General features: G+C 42.1%; 1 pseudogene across 1 annotated transcript in view; it reads right to left on the bottom strand.

The window, feature by feature from the left end:
• The window catches only part of LOC311325205 (transducin-like enhancer protein 4), a 117,454-nt pseudogene that overhangs the window by 46,374 nt on the left and 49,989 nt on the right, over positions 1-21,091 (bottom strand). The gene's annotated exons all lie outside the window — the stretch shown is intronic.

Consider the following 21,091-nt stretch of genomic DNA (forward strand, 5'->3'; position numbering starts at 1 on the left):
ATTGTGAAAAAGTTCTATATAGGAGACTCAGGGGCGAATTCACTAAAGGATTGCGCAGCTTTTCCTGACGCAAAGCCTGTGCAAATAAGTCAAAAATAATGTTTGCTATTCACAAAGCCCTCGCAAAGGGTGAAATACGGTGTTAACTGCGTTGCGTTCGTCATTGCGTTTCTCTGCGCCGGTGTTATTAGCTGATATTTAAATTAGGTAATATGGGAGGAGAATGTTCCCCTTTCTGTGCAAATGAACATCATTGCAAAACCCGCCCAATTCACAAAGATCGGCGCAAATTGCCTCACGCAGTTAAAGTGAAATTAATTCCGTTTTCAGAGACGTGGTGGTATTTAAGCGCAAGGGGTGTCATGGCCAGCCTTTCCGCTGATCATGGCAGCAGTGATTGTTGCGAGGCGAATTCGGCATCGCAATGCCAGGCATGTTGTTCGTGAGAGAATATTTAGAAGAAGGTCACTTTTTGATTTAACACTAGAACCACCGCGGTAGCTGTTTGGACACCAGAGCGCGCAGCTCTTCAGCCAACTGGAGGATGAAGTCGCGTCTGGGGAGGCTCAGTTGACTATGCGTCTCTCCACCCGTCCCCAGCGAGTCCAAGCTCCCCCAATGAATAATACTTATAATAGCCTACATAGCACGAAACTGTGCGTATAATAGTCTATACGCGAAACCGCGCATTCCCTATAGCTGTTCATTGAACGGCTGGGGGCCGATATAGGTATAAATAAATAAAAACATAGCCTACACAATATTTTTTTTATTTGAATGGTCTTGAAAATATTTTCCTTTTGTATCATAGGTGACGGCAGGTATCATCTTCAGCCATGGATGATGACTCCCGTGCGTAATCCTTCCAACGTTGGAGAGGCGGCGTACAACTGGGCTCACATCAGGACGCGCGGTGTGATTGAGTGCACATTTGGAATCCTGAAAAGCCGTTTAGATGCCTAGATCGTACCGGTGGGGCAATGTTATACACTCCCCCAAAAGTATGCCAGATCATCGTGCTGCAACTTGCATAACAGAAAATAACAATTTTTCCTTTGTTCGTCTTTTTAAATCATTCCACCTCCGTTTGCAGTCTTCCGCGTTTACACACACAAATGGCACTGACTGATTGGGAAATTAAACCCCAAATATGATTTTTTGCTGCAGTCGTGATATTTTTTGCGGAAAGCTGTGAGACATGTTTTTGAACCTCGTCCGTGAGGCCTTCAAGTTCGCTGTCTGAAAATCGTATCTTTCTTTTTCTGTCTGCCATCGTCCAATGATATGCATACGAGTTGTATGCGCTGTATGCGCAGTATTTATAGTCATTTCCTATATCAGCAGCAAATTGCACTCAGCCGCAAACACCGAATGGGCGTGTTTGCGCTGGGATATTATTAGCGGAATGTCTTTAGTGAATAGGTTTTTAAAACGGAGCACATAGCTGGCGCAACTGACTCGCAATGTAATGGTGCAATTAGCGGGCGCAATTTGCTTTAGTGAATTCGCCCCTCAAAGTGTCACACTCTAATCGGCTAATTAACTCAAAACATCTACAAAGGTTTCCTGAGCCTTTAAATTGTCTCTCAGTCTGGTTCAGTAGGCTACACAATCATGGGGAAGACTGCTGACTTTACAGTTGTCCAGAAGACAGTCATTGACACCCTCCACAAGGAGGGTAAACCACAAAAGGTCACTGCTAAAGAAGCTGGTGGTTCACAGAGTGCTGTATCCAAGCATATCCATATAAAGTTGAGTGGAATGAAAAATGGTGGTAGGAAAAGGTGCACAAGCAACAGGGATAACCGCAGACTTGAGAGGATTGTCAAGCAAACCCATTCAAGAATTTGGGGGAGCTTCACAAGGAGTGGACTGAGGCTGGAGTCATTGCATCAAGAGCCACCACGCACAGACGTATCCAGGACATGGGCTACAACTGTCGCATTCCCTGTGTCAAGCCACTCCAGAACCAGAAACAACGTCAGAAGCGTCTTACCTGGGCTAAGGAGAAAAAGAACTGGACTGTTGCTCAGTGGTCCAAAGTCCTCTTTTCAGATTAAAGTAAATTTAGCATTATATTTGGAAATCAAGGTCCCAGAGTCTGGAGGAAGAGTGGAGAGGCACATAATCCAAGTTGCTTGAAGTCCAGTGTGAAGTTTCCTCAGTCAGTGATGATTTGGGGTGCCATGTCATCTGCTGGTGTTGGTCCACTGTGTTTCCTCAAGTCCAACATCAACGCAGCCGTCTACCAGGAAATTTTAGAGCACTTAATGCTTCCTTCTGCTGACAAGCTCTATGAAGATGCTGATTTCATTTTCCAGCAGGACTTGGCACCTGCCCACAGTGCCAAAAGTACCAATACCTGGTTTGCTGACCATGGTATTACTGTGCTTGATTGGCCAGCCAACTCGCCTGACCTGGAACCCATAGAGAATATGGGGTATTGTCAAGAGGAAGATGAGAGACACCAGACCCAACAATGCAGGCGAGCTGAAGGCCGCTATCAAAGCAACCTGGGCTTCCATAACACCTCAGCAGTGGCACAGGCTGATCGCCTCCATTCCATGGTGCATTGATGCAGTAATTGGTGCAAAAGGAGCCCCGACCAAGTATTGAGTGCATATACATGAACATACTTTTCAGAAGGCCGACATTTCTGTATTAAAAATCTATTTTTTTGATTGGTCTTATGTAATATTAAAATTTTCTGAGATAGGCCTATTGAATTTGGGGTTTTCATTAGCTGTAAGCCAAAATTCTAACAAAGGCTTGAAATATTTCACTTTGTGTGTAATGAATCTATACTATATGAGAGTTTCACTTTTTGAATTAGGCTACTGGAATAAATTAACTTTTCCACGATATTCTAATGTATTGAGCTGCACCTGTATATAGTGGCCTATTTATGTTCTAAACATGGCTGTCCAATTTGACCCAGGGGTGACTTAAATATAATGCATTTCAGGTTTTGAAAGCAGAAATGTATTTGGATTAACTCCAAATCCTTTTCTGGATTTTGAAATGTAGGCCTATTCCTGAAATGCATTTCCCCAGCTAGCAATCTGAAATCCTAGCAATCGGAATTCCTTCATCGGGCAGTTCTGATTTGAGGGGTCAGCAGCCGTCTGTTCCTGTCTGCTCTCTGCCAATCATGGGTGTGTCGTGCGCGCCCGTGGTTGGTGGGGCAGCGAGGGGGGGGGGCTTGCCCAGCGTAGTTAATGAAACAGCTGTGTGAGGAGTTTACCGGATTTAACCGGATTTGTTAATTAAATACAGGTTAGGTTAGGCCACAGAGACGTAGTTTTGTCTTCTAACTACTGCGATGGCTAGGTAAGTCACTTGAGTGGGTCCAAGGACTACTGTTTATGCATATATCTTTTTGTGTATGGCGATCTTGTCCGCATTGTAGCCCAACTAACATTAGATAGAAACAGCAAGTTGCTAGCTATAGGGCTATTTCATTGTGCAAAAGTAGGGTTTAACGAAGACTTAAGTCAAATATGGGCAATGTGGTGGTAGCCTCAAGTGATATTCAGATTTCAGCTTTTTGTCTTGTTTATTTCTGCAGCCACATAATTCCTCAAGATATTTTGGATAATATCGCAGAACAGTTGAACACGTTGAGTGGGCAACTGTGTCAGCAACTGCGTACTGATGGGAATGCAGATCTCGACCATTTTTACTACCGCATAGAGAGCATCGTTCACATTCTCTCAAGAATTGCGGCTACCGGTACGATCCACAACGAATATGAGATTTTTTCTACATTGCATGCGGCCTTGGAGGAATTGGATATGAGAAATGTGCGAGTTAATACTGGAAGTGGGCAGCAGTTGGAGTTCATCACTGAAGACCAGCTGGTGTTTTTAATAGAAACCCGTTTTACAGTTCCTGAAATGTCACTGCTGTACGGTGTCAGTGTCAGGACCATCCGGCGCCGAATGACACAGTATGGCCTGTCTATACGCCAGACGTACAGCGACATCAGCGACGACAGTTTGAGGCAGCTAGTTTCGGACTTCTTAGCTAATAGCCCAAATACTGGATTCACTGTAATCGCTGGACAGCTAACTTCACTTGGTCTCAGGTAGGCGTAAAGACGTAGTTTCTCTTTTGAAAATCCACCAAAGGAATGACCAATATGCCCTTTTGACAGCAGTGAAAGTAGGGTAAACGGTGGATCAAATTAATTATGGTCCCTTGTATTTAATGTGTCTCAACCATCCAAAATGGAACAGGGCCATAATTAATATTATTAATTACACCTGTGTTTACCCCTTTTCACATCACAAATTGGCTGCTGGGGGAAAAGTAGCCTACTATTCCAAACCATTGTAATCTGTATTGTCACATGTGATGCCACTGTCATCATAGTTTGATTTATTTCATTGATTTGAAGCCATTATCACTGCGATTTTTAGACTTATTTCATATGCAGCATATTTGCATTTTCGTCAAGGGTCCAGCAACACAGAATACGCGAGGCAGTACGAGCAGTTGATCCTGTTGGTACTGTGCTGCGTGGACTGCACAGGCAACTGCTTCCCAGACAGCCCTACTCTGTACCAGCTCCTCTCTCTCTCTGGCACATTGACGGTTATCATAAACTAATCCGGTAAGTTAAATGAGAATTCATGGCGGACAGATATACATTTCTACATAATCAGAAGTTGTATGATGAATGCCCTCACTACATGGCCAACAGGTGGTCAATGCTTGCAAGGGCATTTCCATGTTATTTGGATGATTACATTGTTACATGTCTTTGCACAGGTGTGTGATTGCTTTGTAGTGTTCAAATTGTATTATTCTCATTGACAAATACTTTGGATGTTTGATACCATACTTTCTGTTCTCACTTTGCAGATGGGGAATAGTCATTCATGGAGGGATTGATGGCTTCAGTAGGAAGATCATGTACCTCCATGGCAGCAACAACAACAGGGCTTCAACTGTTCTTCACAGTTTTCTTGGAGCTATACATGTACATGGTTTGCCCCAATGTGTGCGCAGTGATAAGGGAGGAGAGAATGTTGAGGTGGCAAGGTACATGTTGGAACATCCGTTACGTGGACCTGGTCAGCAATTTTTTTCGTATATTCTTTTGTAATCTTTCTTTTTCACTGTTATAAAATTAAAAACTACTGCTCTAAACTACCAAACTCAAAACAATTCCCTTTTGCCTGTTATTACTTCTAAGTACTCTATACAAACCTGGGCCGTTGCCCTCATTAAAAGAGGTTAGAGTGTTATAAGCGCTACAGACATTAACCCCCATGTTTTAAACACAACCATCACCTTGGCAATGTTCATACATCATTGGATAGGATATTAACCTGTACATCCCCATTGCTTTTATTGCGGCAATGGCCCGTGGTGGCAAGAAATCTCATCAAACTTGTAACCTGTGAAGTGACTCTCAAACACATGAATACTTATGCTTCGCTGCACTGGAACTTTTGCTGCTTTTGAACTGAAGTACCACTACTAACATGGTTGTCTGTACATTTCTTGTATACATTTATCAAACTAAATAGTAAAACTAATGACATTGTCTCGTATTTGTTTGTCCAATTCAGAGAGGAGCTACATCACTGGGAGATCTGTGCAAAACCAACGCATAGAGCGTTTGTGGGGTGACTTATGGCGTGTGGTGGTAGGCAACTACTACTATGCCTTCAGACACCTGGAGGATGTTGGAGCTCTCGATCCAAGTGACGATGTCCACTTGATCTGTCTGCACTACGTGATGCTGCCAAGGCTGCACTGGCATCTCCAGATGTTCACACAAACATGGGACAGACACCCACTATCCACCGAGGGCAACAAGTCCCCACAGCAGCTGTGGGTAGCAGGACAGCTTTTCGGTCCCCAACAGAATCCTGATCAGGTATAGTTATTAGTAACACATTACCAGAAAATGTTGGCATTGGCATTTCATGGTACAGTAGTACCTTTTTAATTGTATTGTTAAAAATGTATTTCTTCAGAGTCCTGAATGGTTTTGTGTGCCAGTGTCACATTGTAGCCATTTATGAACCTAAACAAACTATTTCAGCTGTGTCCTTATTATTAAACCTGACTAATACAATGTCTTAAGCCGTGACTACTAGTGTCAAATCGTGACTTCTTAAATCTTGACTACTACAGTGTCTTAAACTGGCTTATAACGTTTTGACAATGGGGTTTCATGATAGTCCATCTCGGCAAACGACAGAAAATCCATCACAGCATTAAAATCCATCACAGCATTATTCATATAATAAGTGTTGTGGTTGTGGCAGTACATGGGGAGTGAATTGTGCTCTTATAACTTGTGTTGACAGGTGGATATAGAAACATGGGGCATTGACTGGAATGGACCTGTTACAGCTCCAGATCGTGCGACAACTGTTGATGTTCCAGTACCTCCGCCTGCTCTCAAAGACACAATCGAGACCCAGCTGAAGACAACTACTGACCCATTACGTCCCAGTGAAGTGTACGGTGTTGACATTTACATGGAGGCATTAAGGATCGCCCAGTCTTTTTTGGAAAATAATGCTTAGTTGGTTTTTTTTGGGCGATAATTATTATTATTTTTTTTTAACATCAGCGTTTTTCCCTACTACACGTTCATGAATAACTCGCCTTAAACCGATTACTTCTCAATTGGTACAGCAGCACGCCAGTTTTTAGTTTAGAACGTGTTAGTATGACGCATGTCTGGTCTGCAAATCATATTGCTCCTTGTTGGAGGCTCTAGTTTTGGAGCGTATTTACTTTAGCTTGCGCACTCATTTCATTTTCGCAAGTTTTCCTGTCTAACTTGTAATCGCATTTATCAAGCTGGACAAGGATAGCGATTTCATTTGAAGACTATCCCCCCACACACATCGACGCTGCAGGCGATACAGGTACTTTCTATAATGTTTAAATGTGTATTTCTAGATGAAGGAATGTTATTTGTAACTTAGGTCGATATATTTCCAGGTAATAGGCTAGTGTTTCAATAGCTAATTAGCCAGATGGCTAACGGTAGGCCGCCACATGTTCGGGCCCTGTAGCCTATGTGGGTCATAGTCATCATAATTTATTGTGATGGGCGAGTAGCTACGGCTATTTTCTAGATGAAGGAATGTTAATTGTAATGTATGCCTATATTTTTCTTGGTAGTGACTCTTTGTACGGCAGCAGGAAGTAACGATTTCAAGCATTATAGCCATAAATACTGTAGCGCGAACTGAAGAACACTTAGCCACAAACACGGGCGTATTTATTACCAACCGAACTTAAGCCTAGTTTATACTTCATGAGACGGCTCATGGCTCATGGCTCTTGGTTGCCATGGAATGGAATGCCTGGGCATTGTCTTTATCTTCCATTCCATGGCAACCAACAGCCATGAGCCGTCTCATGAAGTATAAACCAGGCTTTAACGTTAGCTCATTTTACAGCCGAGCGGCAAAACCAGTCACGCGCATAGCAACCAAAATGGCAGCGTCCATGGCAACTAGTCAACGACCATAACACACTGGACTGGCTGGACGCCCATAACCCCCTCCCCCCCCCTCTACCCAGGGAACGCTGGGGGTGTAGTTCACTTCCCCCCTGATGCTTCAATACCTTACATTTGGGATAGGGTTAGAGTTGGTTACATTTTGAAAGCAGAAGTCCCCAAAACTCCATACAGCGCCATAAGAATAGCGGCCGCCGAGATTGTGAGGCGGTAGGTGTTTCAGTATAGCTTTTATTAAACTGCAGTTCCTCTATATGTAACAGTAGGTAGGGCGCTGTACGAATAGACTTGACATTTTTCTTAGGCTAACGTTTCAATAGCTAGATGGCTGACGGTAGGCTGGCACATGGTCGGGCCCTGTAGCCTAGTACACGTGGGTCATAATTTTCAAGGCGTGATGAACGGATCTCCCACTGAGTATCTTTAGATTTTTAGCCAAATGAGCAAAATGTATTTTCTCTTGACTGCCTGACAAATAATGGAATGCGCTTATGGAAGTCTTAATTCATCTCAGATGGTGAAAAGATAAATCAATAGCCTAACTAGTTACCATGTTAATACATAATTTTGCAAGTCAAGAAAGTCGCAGTTTGTTGGAAGACTGTAAAGCAGTTATTCCAGGACGAGTTTAAAATTATGAAAAGAGGTGAAAATCCCTATTAGCCTGGCCATGTTGAGAACTGCAGCAATGTTGTTTTAATTTAAGACCATGGGCAAAAGTTAATTGATTTAGACAGTCTTTTGCAGAATAAATGGAAAGCAAAGTTTGTCTCCCCCCCCCCCCCCCCTGTTTTGTGTGTGTGTGGGGGTCGATAAATGATACGATCCATTACTCAAACCGTGATGCATAAGAACTGTGGTTAGTTAGATACCCATGAAAAGGAATTGGCATCGCAACCTCCATAAGGAGGCTGAAATGTGTTTTGGCTGGCATCGCTCACCAATAACTAAAATAAAGTCCTTAGTTTTAAATCGACCAATGACGCACATTGTGATTTTCAAATCTGATCACGTCCCCTCCAAAATACTTGTTTCCAGCCCATTATACATACAGTAACATGCATGTTTTTTGTTGTAGGATACTTCCAATTGAAAATTTGATTTCTAATGACCTCTTTCTACCCTTGTTAAACGTACAGATTTTGCTCTATGGAAGCCGCTAGGCTGCTGGAGCAGGTGGCCCAGTTGCTATCTGGGTCCACGTCACAGGAGATGACTGCAAGTTCCAGCACGTCCTCACAAATGCACAACACACACGGAGCACCACCTTCTGTTCCCACCCCGCCCACCACCACCAACAGTGCACCTTCCATCTGTACGTCGCATACAAACTCCACAAATGTCGCGTACAACCCGGCAGCAGTGTCACACACCTTTGTACAAGGTCGTGGTGCAGGCCGTTGTGCGCAGTCCACACTCTCCAGGCTCTTCCAGCCTTATCGCACAGCCCGATCAGCGAGAGCAGTGACCACCCCCTGGCAGCATGATTTCTTCTGCTTGGCAGAGCCAGGGACAACCACTCTCCCAGATATGGAGACAGCAAGTGCTCTCCAGAGAAGTGGTCTGGGTAGAAAGAGGATCACGTTTGCCAACAATGAAGGCACACACGGAGACTTCGTCAGACGTCTGTTCGAAGTGTTCCCTTCATTGAAAGCTGCTGGTGGATTCAAAATTATGCGGTGCTGTAGAAGCAGACAACTAGTGGAGTTGATAATGCCACCTGATGGATACAGTATCCCATTCTTGCGCTGTGATAGTGGCCTGAACAGAGCTGTGGCGTACATAGTTCCACTCCAAAGACAGCTGACACCCAATGTGGAGATGCCACTCATGGATGACCCAGTCGTAAGAATTTTTTTTAATATTGACCACTGATTTAGTTTCTGGATTGATTTACCTTTGAATGTTTTCTACCATTCTCATTTCTTAAGGCTGTCAAGGAGCGGTGCCAATGCTGTGGGCTGGAAGTGCCCCTGGCAACACTGGAACAGCACTTCTTTTCCTGTGGACAGAGGTTCATGCAGTGTCCAGTTACCTTAAAAGAAATTTAATCGCTTTTCTTTTTACTACACATACTACAATATGTGCAAAAAAAAATTAGCTTACAGATAAGACTATAAAATGATTTATGTTTCTATTGTTTTTGAATGTTTGGATAGTACTAGTATGTGATCTGTTTCCATCTGAACAGCTCAGCCACACAAACGAATGGGGAGGGTCCAAGTGAACAGACGCAGGAGGAGTCAACAGCTGCCCCACCTATGTACGTGTATTGCATTACAATTACATTACATTAGTCATTTAGCTGACGCTTTTATCCAAAGCGACTTACAATAATTGCATTTTAACATAGGAAGAGTCGGTGCCACCAATTGCCAGAACTCACAAGTGCATCTTCTTTCCAAAACAAGTTACTAAGAGCATAGTCTAGTGCTGAAAGCAAGGCGAGGAATAGTAATCTTAGAAATACAATAGGTGCCTAAGAGGGAGGCTCCTGGTAGGATTTCTTGAAGAGATTAGTTTTTAGTCTGCGCCGAAAGATGGGCAGCAACTCGGCTGTCCTGATGTCAGTATACTCATTATATTGCTATTATGTAAGTTGCTCATCATGCACCAGACACATTTTAGCTGGTGTAATAACCATCTCTTTTTTGCTATTATTTATTTGTCATTACCCAATAGCCACCTACAGTCACCCAGTAATCTGGAAATGGCTTCTGCCGTGTCAGTCATGCCAATGATCTAGACAAGTTGAAGCACTAGTAGACCCCAATTTAATACTGATGTAAAGTATGCTGGCAGTACTGGGGAACATATTTTTAGTTTGCTACTCCTGTACTTTGGCTTAAGTACTAGATTGTGCTCCTAAGTCACTTGTTTAGAAAAGAGATGCACTTTTTCTGACGAGTAGTAGTACACTGACTTCCTACATGAAATGCGTGTAATCTCTTAATGTCCTGTTTATATTCCTCACCTGCTGTCTTTGTTCCATTCACACTTCATATTTTTTATCCAGTGATTTATTTTAGTTTATCAAATCAAGAATTACAAGCCATCCATCTTCCCACATGCAAAATCAACAGGTCAACCACTCTGAGGATGGGACTTCTGTTGTCCCCAAAGATGACCACTTACTCACACCATTACGGTATTGGCATCTGTTAACCTGAAATTGGTTATTGCAACAGTATACAACTGGAGATATTTTAAGTTTTTTTTTATAAGTTTATTACAGGCAAGGATTTACCCTTTGGTTTGCATTACACACTTTACAGTAAATGGTCATACCTTTCATATTTAATTATTTGTAAATTATGGTTTTATAGTGTCACCTTTCCTCATTCATTTTTTTTCCCCTTCACTTTATTTTCAGCTGAACCGATAAAGAGAGTGCAAGTCTCACTGAACCACAGTGAGAGCCTTTTGCTCAATACTATTAGAGCCTCATTCCCAAATTTAGGGATGAGGGACTTTGACTTCTGCCGCGTTGACTTACACAGAAATGTACATGTGCTGGACCTTCCAGAAAGGTCATCACTGGCTCTGAAAGCTAAGGCCAAGTGTGTACGATCTGCCATTTATATTCGCCCAAAGGTTTGTGAAATGCCAACATTAGGATTGTGATTATATGCAAAATGTGGTGAAATTAGTTATTTAATTTGATAAATAAATGAAGACCATGTCTGTACTCCACAGGAAGCCTTGGACTCTGACTCTGATTCAGATTCAGATGTAAGAAACATTAATGGTGAAATTATAGTAATTATAAATGCAAGTGTTGTATCCAAATGCTTAATGTCAACATTTCTAAATGTAGGATTCGTATGAGGCTGATGAAGTGTCTCCATCCTCCAGTACGGGAGATACCAGTTCCTCAGTGGTAATATTTGGAATTGTTTTTTTGTGCGCAAACGACTATATTGAAGTGTGATTTTACATTGAAACTAACAAATGACATGAGTCTTTATTTTTTTTATTCACAGACTAACAGTGAAGTAATGGAGTCCGATGCAGAGTCCATTCAGAGTGACAGCCCCATGGAGGAAGGGCCAATCAGCACATCCAGCTCAGGCAATGTAAGGGTCCACAAAATGATTAGTACTAACCTCGACACATTTCCAAAGCCATGCTGACACAGTTGTTTTCCTATTTGTATTCAATGTCGAACAGGAGGGGCAATTCAGAATGGGTTAATGCTGGGACACCTGATGTAATTTTTTTTTTAGTATTGCATGTTCACCCACATTATTGTTGGTATGGTAAAGCCAAAGCCAAGGTATTTGCAAGGGGCATTAATGGGAACAGACCAAAATGCCTCTGGACTTAATTGGATAGACCTACAACCAATCAGAGCAACAAAACGTTACGGTTAGTCATCATATCAAGTGGGTACAGTCATCATAAAACCCTCAACATATTAGATAAACGCTTGTGATTGGCCCCACCAATATCTGGTCGGGTGGAAATCAGTTTGAACGGGTCCGAGAGAAACGATGTGAGCTCACATGATCAGGATGGCGATGCCAGGCTAGGGTGCCTTATCACTTAACCTGTAACCACACTTGGTTTACAATCACATTAGATCCTTTGTTAGCTACATTGTAGTCTGTCAGATTTGTTTATTCATACATTATACCTACTCCTATGGCTCAGGATGACGCTCTAGCCAGGTTCTTACCAGAACCTCAGGATGCTCATACCAGGTTGCTAACGGACGATGCTCCACCCAGGGGAACCTATCCAATCGAGGTAGCCAACGATGTAACCGTAATTATCATGACATTAATAGATTGCTTGTGTTGCTAATCAGATGCTATTGATGCCTAGCTCACATCGACAGACCATACACTTTTGTATTTTTTCCCATTAGACAATTCTACAAAGAAGGGCACTTGTTGCACAGCAGCAGGAAGATTTCCAGAGAAGTTTAAGGACAGACAGAGAGAGGGTATGTCAAATGTACATACACTGCTCAAAAGAATTAAGCGAACACTTAATCATCACATCCAGCCCTCAATGGGTTAATGATTTTGGTTTCCATTCACTGTTCTTATGTCATTTTGTTATCGACAAATTACACAATGTATAATAATCAATAACTATTTTCAACTTAATATTTTGTTCAAGATCTGCGATTGATGATTTAAGTGTTCCCTTAATTTCTTTGAGCAGTGTATTAGGACTGCATTGAATCACTGTCACATACAGCAGCATCTATCACATTTGCCAACATGACGGGTGTGTAATTATTATATACAGTATATACTTAATTGATATGTAGACCTATATTATATTGCCATGTTTTCTTCAAGTACAAGTTCAAGTTTTATCCTCAGGCACAGAGACAGACAGAGGCCCACCTTGCTGAAGAGGCACGCCTCAGAGCTGAGGAAGAGGCAAGACAGAGTGCAGAGAGGAGACGTTTGGATGCAAGTATATTTTATCTGCACTGTGGCAAAGTTCTATAATTTGTATTCCATAAATACAATGTCAGTCAATCTGAAGATGAACTTCTAAATTTGAAATTTGTGAATTGGCAGTTTGAAACTTACAATTCTATTTCTATTAACAGGCTGTGAATCGACGAATTGAAATTCTCACCAACATGGTGAACACATCGCCACATGCAATTGAGTTTCAGCTCCGTTATCACGATGGGAGCCTTCGGAGGAGGCATTTCGACCCCGAGAGCCCTCTCCAGGTAAATACATGTGTATACTGGCATTCTTGGTTTGTTGGCAGTCTTACTTTTTTGAATGGGCCATGTGCACTTGATGCATTGTCTGTCCTCCCCAACCTTTTCATCTAACTACAGAGCCTCATTGCATTTGCCGGAGCCGTTCCATCTGCTACTGAAGTGTTTACACTTACCTCACCCAGTCCAGTGGTGCACTTCAGCAGCCAGCAGGTTGGAACCATAAGACAATGTGGCCTAACAGAATCTACCACTCTGTTTGTTCACTGGAGTGATGAATCACAGGTAATTCATTGGAAATTGATTGTAATTGATTCGGGAACTGTTGCTGTCAATTAGGCTAGTGTAATTTTTGGTTAACTGAAATCACATTACATGCTGGAATACAACAGTCAGCTGGCTTCACAAGAGAACTTGTGTGAAGGGGGGAATTAACTATCAATTAATTTTCAGGATATCAACTCAAGTGATCAAACTCCTGAACATGCACCTAATGTAAGCATCCACAACAACAATTTTTATTAACCAGTGGACATTTGCCCAAACCATGCGTTTTAATACATTTATTTTCATTGTTAAACAGGAGCTAGAGACGGATCATTGGATCAATGCAGGGACGCCTGACGTAAGATTTTTGGAACTATTACATGTTCACACATATTAACCTTGGTCTTGTAAAGACAAGGTATTTGCTGATTTTGGATAGGGAGTGTACAGCAAGCATGGTCCCTACAGGTGCTTGAATTCCTTGAAAGTGCTTGAATTTTAATGTGATGTTTTAATGTGATGTTTTCAAGGTTTGAAAAGTGCTTGAATTTTGAATAAAATGCTTGAAAGTCCTTTATATGGGCTCAACCAGGTTGTATACAGTAGGATACCAATTATATATAGACAGGTGACACATTTTGAAACTTTGTTGTGTTTTACTTTAATTTGTCACCCCTGTAGAATGCTCTCACTAAACATACTTGTGGTTGTTTATAGCACAATAACAATAGCATCTGATGAATGAAGTGAAATTATCATTTTGAGTACATATACAGTACATGAATATGTAATTCACCCCAGGTGCTGGAAAAGCTTGAAAATGCACCATGAAAGTGCTTGAATTTGACTTTAGAAAAGGTGTAAGAACCCTGAACAAGTTAATTGGTGCCTTCTCATTTTGATGACATGCCTAAACATGTATGTGTGAGTCAGAATATGGATATGGCATGTTGCCCTGGAAGGTTAACTACAATTCAGTAGGGGAAAATAGGCATGTAACAATTATTACATATTGGTCTAATCACAATTTTTGGGAGGAACCAATATATCTTTTTAGGTTTAGGAGATCGGTGAAAACATGGTGAGAAGAGGCTTGTGAGACGTGTTTGTCTTCTATATAATCTTTATTTCATTTGATCATTTTAGATATTCATCCGAGTGTCTGCCGCTTGGGAAGAATCATCAGATATGGATCGGGAAGAATCATCTGATATGGTACTTGATGCAAGTAAAATTGTACATTATATTCCTTTCTAGCATCATTTTTAGAAAGTATAAAATACATTTTAAATAAATAATCCTACAGGAAGCTATGGATGATGCTACACCCAGCGGAACCTATCCCATCCACAGTGCCAACAATGTGACGGTAATTATCATGACATTAATAGTCCTTGTGTTGATAAACAGACACTGTCATCATTTATGCCTAGCTGGCTTCAACTGACTACATGCCTAGCTAGCATAGAGTGACTATACTACAATACATTTTTATTATTGTAGAAAGTATTTATCCAATTTGTCTTGGGCCAATTACACCTGACGGGCAGACCACAGCATGTGAGGCTTTAGGACTGTGTCAGAGACAGTAGTCCGCAACAAAGGGGGCCCACAGAGGACTGTCCCATCTCCCTTCCTGTTTGTGTATGGTGAGGGATTCACTTTTTATCAATTCATTTTCAGAATGGCAATACAAACACTGGGCCTGCATCAACTGAAACAGGTCACACCACTCCCTCTCCTACCCACAGACCAGAGGAGATTGAGTAAGTTTCAGTAACCATTTTATGTAAACATGTTACACCTATATTGAATGAATGAATTTATTTCACAGATGTTAAAATACACAGGTTAAAAAGCCTATTGGCCACAACCAATAAAATACCAATATATTATACCTATTATTTATTTTTATTCCACTTTTTTCATACAGACCTCCCACTGTGGATATAGCAGCCAGACTATGGTGTTTGAAGGACAAAATCAGTCCGGTCACGCCAAATTCAAACCAGATCAATGTTATTCGGGGTGAAGAATTTGACTGTGCTGTACGGGCGTTCAGCCGACCCAATTTTGACCCCGAGGCTAAATTAGACATTGTTTTCGTTGATGATGACGGACAAGGAGAGGGGGCTGTTGACACTGGCGGGCCCACAAGAGAGTTTTGTAGGCTCTTGATGGGGAAGCTCCAAGAGCTACACATTTTTGAGGGCCCACCTGATGCTCGAACCCTGGCGCTTGACAGTTTTGGTATGTTGAAACAAAGCTATTGATTAAGTAAGAAAGCTTTTGAAATCAGATTTAAGATTGCTTAAGAATTAAGATTAAAGTTGTCCAACAAAGTTAATTTAGATCACTTTATATATTGACAAATTCACTATGATCTGGTTTTGTGTCATTAATTGTCTTTCCACTTCTTTTTTTTTTCTTTTTATCTTTAGCGCTTCACAAACATACATACGAAGTTGTGGGTAAGATGGTGGCTGTTTGCCTTATACATGGCGGGGTGTCACCACATTTTTTTTCCAGGCAGCTTTTCCTGCAGGTCTGCAGTCTATCATCTGTACCAGGAACTGTGGAGGAGGTGATGGACGAAGGGCTCCAGGAAAAACTTAAGGCGGCAAGTAAAAATGTGAACCTTTAAATGTCTAGCTGCGTACCTAGGACCAGAATATGGAACTGATTAGTGCTGATAAGATACTGTAAGGACAAGTGATAACAAGAATTCCAATGTACACTGTTTTCTCGGGCACATAATTACACTGGTTGGCAATCAAAATACCAAGGAGCAGTCTAAAAACTGACTCTTGATTTCTAATTTACTATAGCAAATGGAGGGCTATTTTGTATGATTGTGAATATATCAGTCATTCTAAAAGCACAAGGTTCTAGTCCTACCCTGCCTCATGGTAACCTTAACTGTAATGACACATGCTTGGACGGTAGAAAAAAAAGTACATCTTTAAACTATTAATGTCTGTGTTTTTTTGTTTTTTTTTACTATTTCAGATACGCAGTGCAGAGACTGTAGAGGATGCCAGGAAAGCAGTGAATGAAGCTCAAGAGGAGTTGGCCTTCATGGGAGCTTTAAGGCACCTCCAGTCCTTAGAAGAAAGGGAGGAAATGCTGGAGGCTGTCCTGCAGTTCTATCTTGAGGCCAGAGTTCAAGCTTGCCTTGAACAGTAAGTGTTCAACGCTGGTGCTACAAGCCAAGTTAATAACTGCACCAAAAGATACATTATACAAGTTTAACCCTCATCCTACCAACTGGGGTCCCCACGGACCCTAGAGGTATCATTTGTGTCATGTCTCATAGGTGCTTTATTCTATCATTCCAATTTTGTTACTTTGTCTATCAATTTGTTTCAAATGACTTGATGTCATTGTTTTCTTATTCTGTTTCAATTGGTGCTTTTTATAAATACTAATGTATTCGGCCCATTTTGGCTCATGTGATAGGACTGGGATAGGTTGAAATTCTGAATGCAGCTGTTTTCACTTGAGTTTCAGTATTACACCATGGCCGTGATGGGTTAACAGAACTGTCATGCTGTTATTTGTTTTTCATAATCAAATACAATTATTGTTTTTTTCCGTTTAAGATTCCAAAAAGGACTGTCGACGCTATGTGTCCTGGCAGAGGTCAAAGACTTCCCCACCGCCTATGAGGGCATCTTCCTAAAAGACACCACACCTCTGACGGCGAAGGACATCACTACCCTCTACAAGCCCAGCTACCAATCAGCGCCTGGATCTAACAGGAGGCAGCTAGAGGCCAGGGCAGTTGCCTACTGGAGGGATTGGCTGCTGGCTGTGGAAGGTATGGTATAGTGCCGTTTCTCAAACTTCAATCAGTCATTCAACGATTCATAGCTGCAATTTAGTTGTAGGAATTTTGTGATGTTTGTTATATTGTTAATAATTTATTTGGTTTGTTTATTTATGCACAGGTGGACTTGCCGGTCAGGAAGTAACCCTTGAAAAGGTTCTGGTATTCGCCACTGGTTTGGCGAGAATACCTGCGATGGGTTTCGGAGTCAAGCCAAGGCTGGAGTTTTTACATCCGCAGGATGGACTGGCCAAGTTCCCAAAGGCTAACACATGTGCCTTGGCGATCCACCTCCCCTGTGGCCAAACCTATAGAGAGTTTACGAGTAATATGGAACTCGGCATCAGCTGTTCCCAACAGTTTGGGGAGGCCTGAATTGTTCAAATTAATTTGATGTGTTAATTGTCTCCTCTCTCTCTCTCTCTCTCTCCTCTCAAGTCAGCTTAGCGTCTGGCGGGTTGACCTCTCTCCTCTCTCTCAAGTCAGCTTAGCGTCTGGCGGGTTGACCTCTCTCTCTCCTCTCTCTGAAGTCAGCTTAGCGTCTGGCGGGTTGACCTCTCTCTGAAGTCAGCTTAGCGTCTGGCGGGTTGACCTCTCTCTCTCCTCTCTCTGAAGTCAGCTTAGCGTCTGGCGGATTGACTTCACTCTCTCTCTCTCTCTCGATTCTGAAGTCAGCTTAGCGTCTGGCGGGTTGACCTCTCTCCTCTCTCTCAAGTCAGCTTAGCGTCTGGCGGGTTGACCTCTCTCCTCTCTCTCAAGTCAGCTTAGCGTCTGGCGGGTTGACCTCTCTCTCTCCTCTCTCTGAAGTCAGCTTAGCGTCTGGCGGGTTGACCTCTCTCTGAAGTCAGCTTAGCGTCTGGCGGGTTGACCTCTCTCTCTCCTCTCTCTGAAGTCAGCTTAGCGTCTGGCGGATTGACTTCACTCTCTCTCTCTCTCTCGATTCTGAAGTCAGCTTAGCGTCTGGCGGGTTGACTTCACTCTCTCTCTCTCTCTCTCGATTCTGAAGTCAGCTTAGCGTCTGGCAGGTTGACTTCACTCTGAAGTCAGCTTAGCGTCTGGCGGGTTGACTTCACTCTCTCTCTCTCGATTCTGAAGTCAGCTTAGCGTCTGGCGGGTTGACTTCACTCTCTCTCTCTCTCTCGATTCTGAAGTCAGCTTAGCGTCTGGCGGGTTGACTTCACTCTCTCTCTCTCTCTCTCTCTCTCTCTCGATTCTGAAGTCAGCTTAGCGTCTGGCGGGTTGACTTCACTCTCTCTCTCTCTCTCTCTCTCTCGATTCTGAAGTCAGCTTAGCGTCTGGCGGGTTGACTTCACTCTCTCTCTCTCTCTCTCTCTCTCTCGATTCTGAAGTCAGCTTAGCGTCTGGCGGGTTGACTTCACTCTCTCTCTCTCTCTCTCTCTCTCTCTCTCGATTCTGAAGTCAGCTTAGCGTCTGGCAGGTTGACGTCACTCAAGTCAGCTTAGCGTCTGGCGGGTTGACTTCACTCTCTCTCTCTCTCTCTCTCTCTCTCTCTCGAGTCTGAAGTCAGCTTGGCGTCTGGCGGGTTGACCTCTCTCTCCTTTCTGAAGTCAGCTTAGCGTCTGGCGGGTTGACTTCACTCTCGAGTCTGAAGTCAGCTTAGCGTCTGGCGGGTTGACTTCACTCTCTCTCTCACTCTCGAGTCTGAAGTCAGCTTAGCGTCTGGCGGGTTGACTTCTCTCTCCTTTCTGAAGTCAGCTTAGCGTCTGGCGGGTTGACTTCACTCTCGAGTCTGAAGTCAGCTTAGCGTCTGGCGGGTTGACTTCACTCTCTCTCTCTCACTCTCGAGTCTGAAGTCAGCTTAGCGTCTGGCGGGTTGACTTCTCTCTCTCTCTCTCTCTCTCTCTCTCTCGATTCTGAAGTCAGCTTAGCGTCTGGCGGGTTGACTTCACTCTCTCTCTCTCTCTCTCTCTCTCTCTCTCGATTCTGAAGTCAGCTTAGCGTCTGGCGGGTTGACTTCACTCTCTAGTAATACTTATTGACCCATCCTACTTTATTTTGGTCTAGCCGCCTGTGGACGGCGCAGAAGTAACAGAATATAATGTTTTTTATATTCTGAAATAATGTCCTGAAATTGTTTGATCGTTTTGTTCATTAAATATAAGTGTAAATAGTAAGTGTAAATAGCCTAAATTATTTTCCAAATGTTCCTTGTTCTCAAACTCCTTGTTCTCCATCTGGTTGTATTTATATATAAATGTAAATAAAGAGAACAAAGATTCCTCCCTTGAATATTGTTTTTTACTGTGATCATCAGGTAAACTGTGTCCTCTAATTGTTTGAGAGTTTTGTTTGATTATTTTCCAAAACATTCTCCGCTGTGCACGCAGCAGCCAGGCAACTCTCGCCTTAAGCATAAATGCAGTAGATGTATATAAAGTTCAAGTTTTTTAATGTCACAATGCATGCATAGGTAGTGTAAGTGTACACAAAATACTTTTAGTAAGGCATAGCAATTAATAAAAGTCTAAAATAATACTGCAATGCTGATATAGATTTAAAGTGATTAGTGATGATCTCTGAGTAGGCCTACTTAACTTCAGTGTTCATTCTCACAGTATTGCCAATATTCAACCCAATACTCAATGCACAGCTCAATATTCAAAACAGTATGCGACTCAGTACAGTAATACAGTGAACACAGGTGATTGAGAAGGCGTCTTTGTCAGCAGCCATGCTCATTATGGGAACTATGTCATTGATGAATAAAGTGTCTACAGACAGTCTTGTTCTGAGCTGCTGTAGAGTTTGGTGAGGGGCAACGTTAGCTGTTCGTACTGTATATTTTTTCCTGTATTAGCCTATCACAAATATGCCTTTGATTTAAGTTCAATAAAACAAAAGAAACCAATGACTGTTTTTTCTGGATATTGTCTGTAAAGAAGATGCATACATATTGCAAATGTAAGTGTTAACTAATATCACTAAAGCATCTCCTAAATTGTTAAAGCTATGACTGGCTTTTTTCAGTGGCTTGCTGTTGAATGGTTGGTGTGTTTTGTGGTGTGTGGTGAAAATGTTGGCTAATAGGCTATATCAATCTATCAATTTTCATTTACAGTGCAGAATCATCATGCAGTATTGCCTCAGTACAATTTACAGTTAAATGAATAGGCCTACATACAAAACATACAGCAAGCAATCTCAAATTTGAAATAAAAACTAAAAAGTAACAAGTCATAAAAAACCACAAACAACAATAAAATATCGAGGTGTCTGATGCAATTTCGAAATGCGTGTGATATGTATTGCCATTTGAATGTAGAAATGCATTGGGTCTATGGGCAGTTTATGAATTGTTGTATTGATTTTTTAATAATGATTAAGTTGAGTCTTACAAGCCTAACATTTGGTAACGAACTATAGCAATACATGTGCTTCATTGTTTTTGATTTAGGTGATTGTCATCATTTTGCACATAATTATAACACATACATTATGCTACAAATATAATATAAATCACCCGCCTGCGACATCTGCTGACAGAAAAGAGCACTGCAGTCTAGACAGAAGGCCGAAATGTAAACGTGATAAAAACGCTGATATCTAGGAAAAGTAATGAAAGGAGGGTCCTTGAATTTGATCCGAGTGCAAACAATTATCATTTTGATTCACTTGTGTTCAAATTACCACCACTCGGTGCTTCTAGTGCCCGCAGTTAACACGTAAAGGCGAGTGCGCGCGTGTTCTATGTTTTGAACGTTGGCACGGCACTATTGACACGTCACTCCTAATATGTGCATCAAATACCTGACACCTAACACTACACCTTATAGTCTGATCA

This window comes from Borostomias antarcticus (genome assembly GCF_949987555.1).
Source record: "Borostomias antarcticus genome assembly, chromosome: 24".
Taxonomy (NCBI): Eukaryota; Metazoa; Chordata; class Actinopteri; order Stomiiformes; family Stomiidae; genus Borostomias; species Borostomias antarcticus.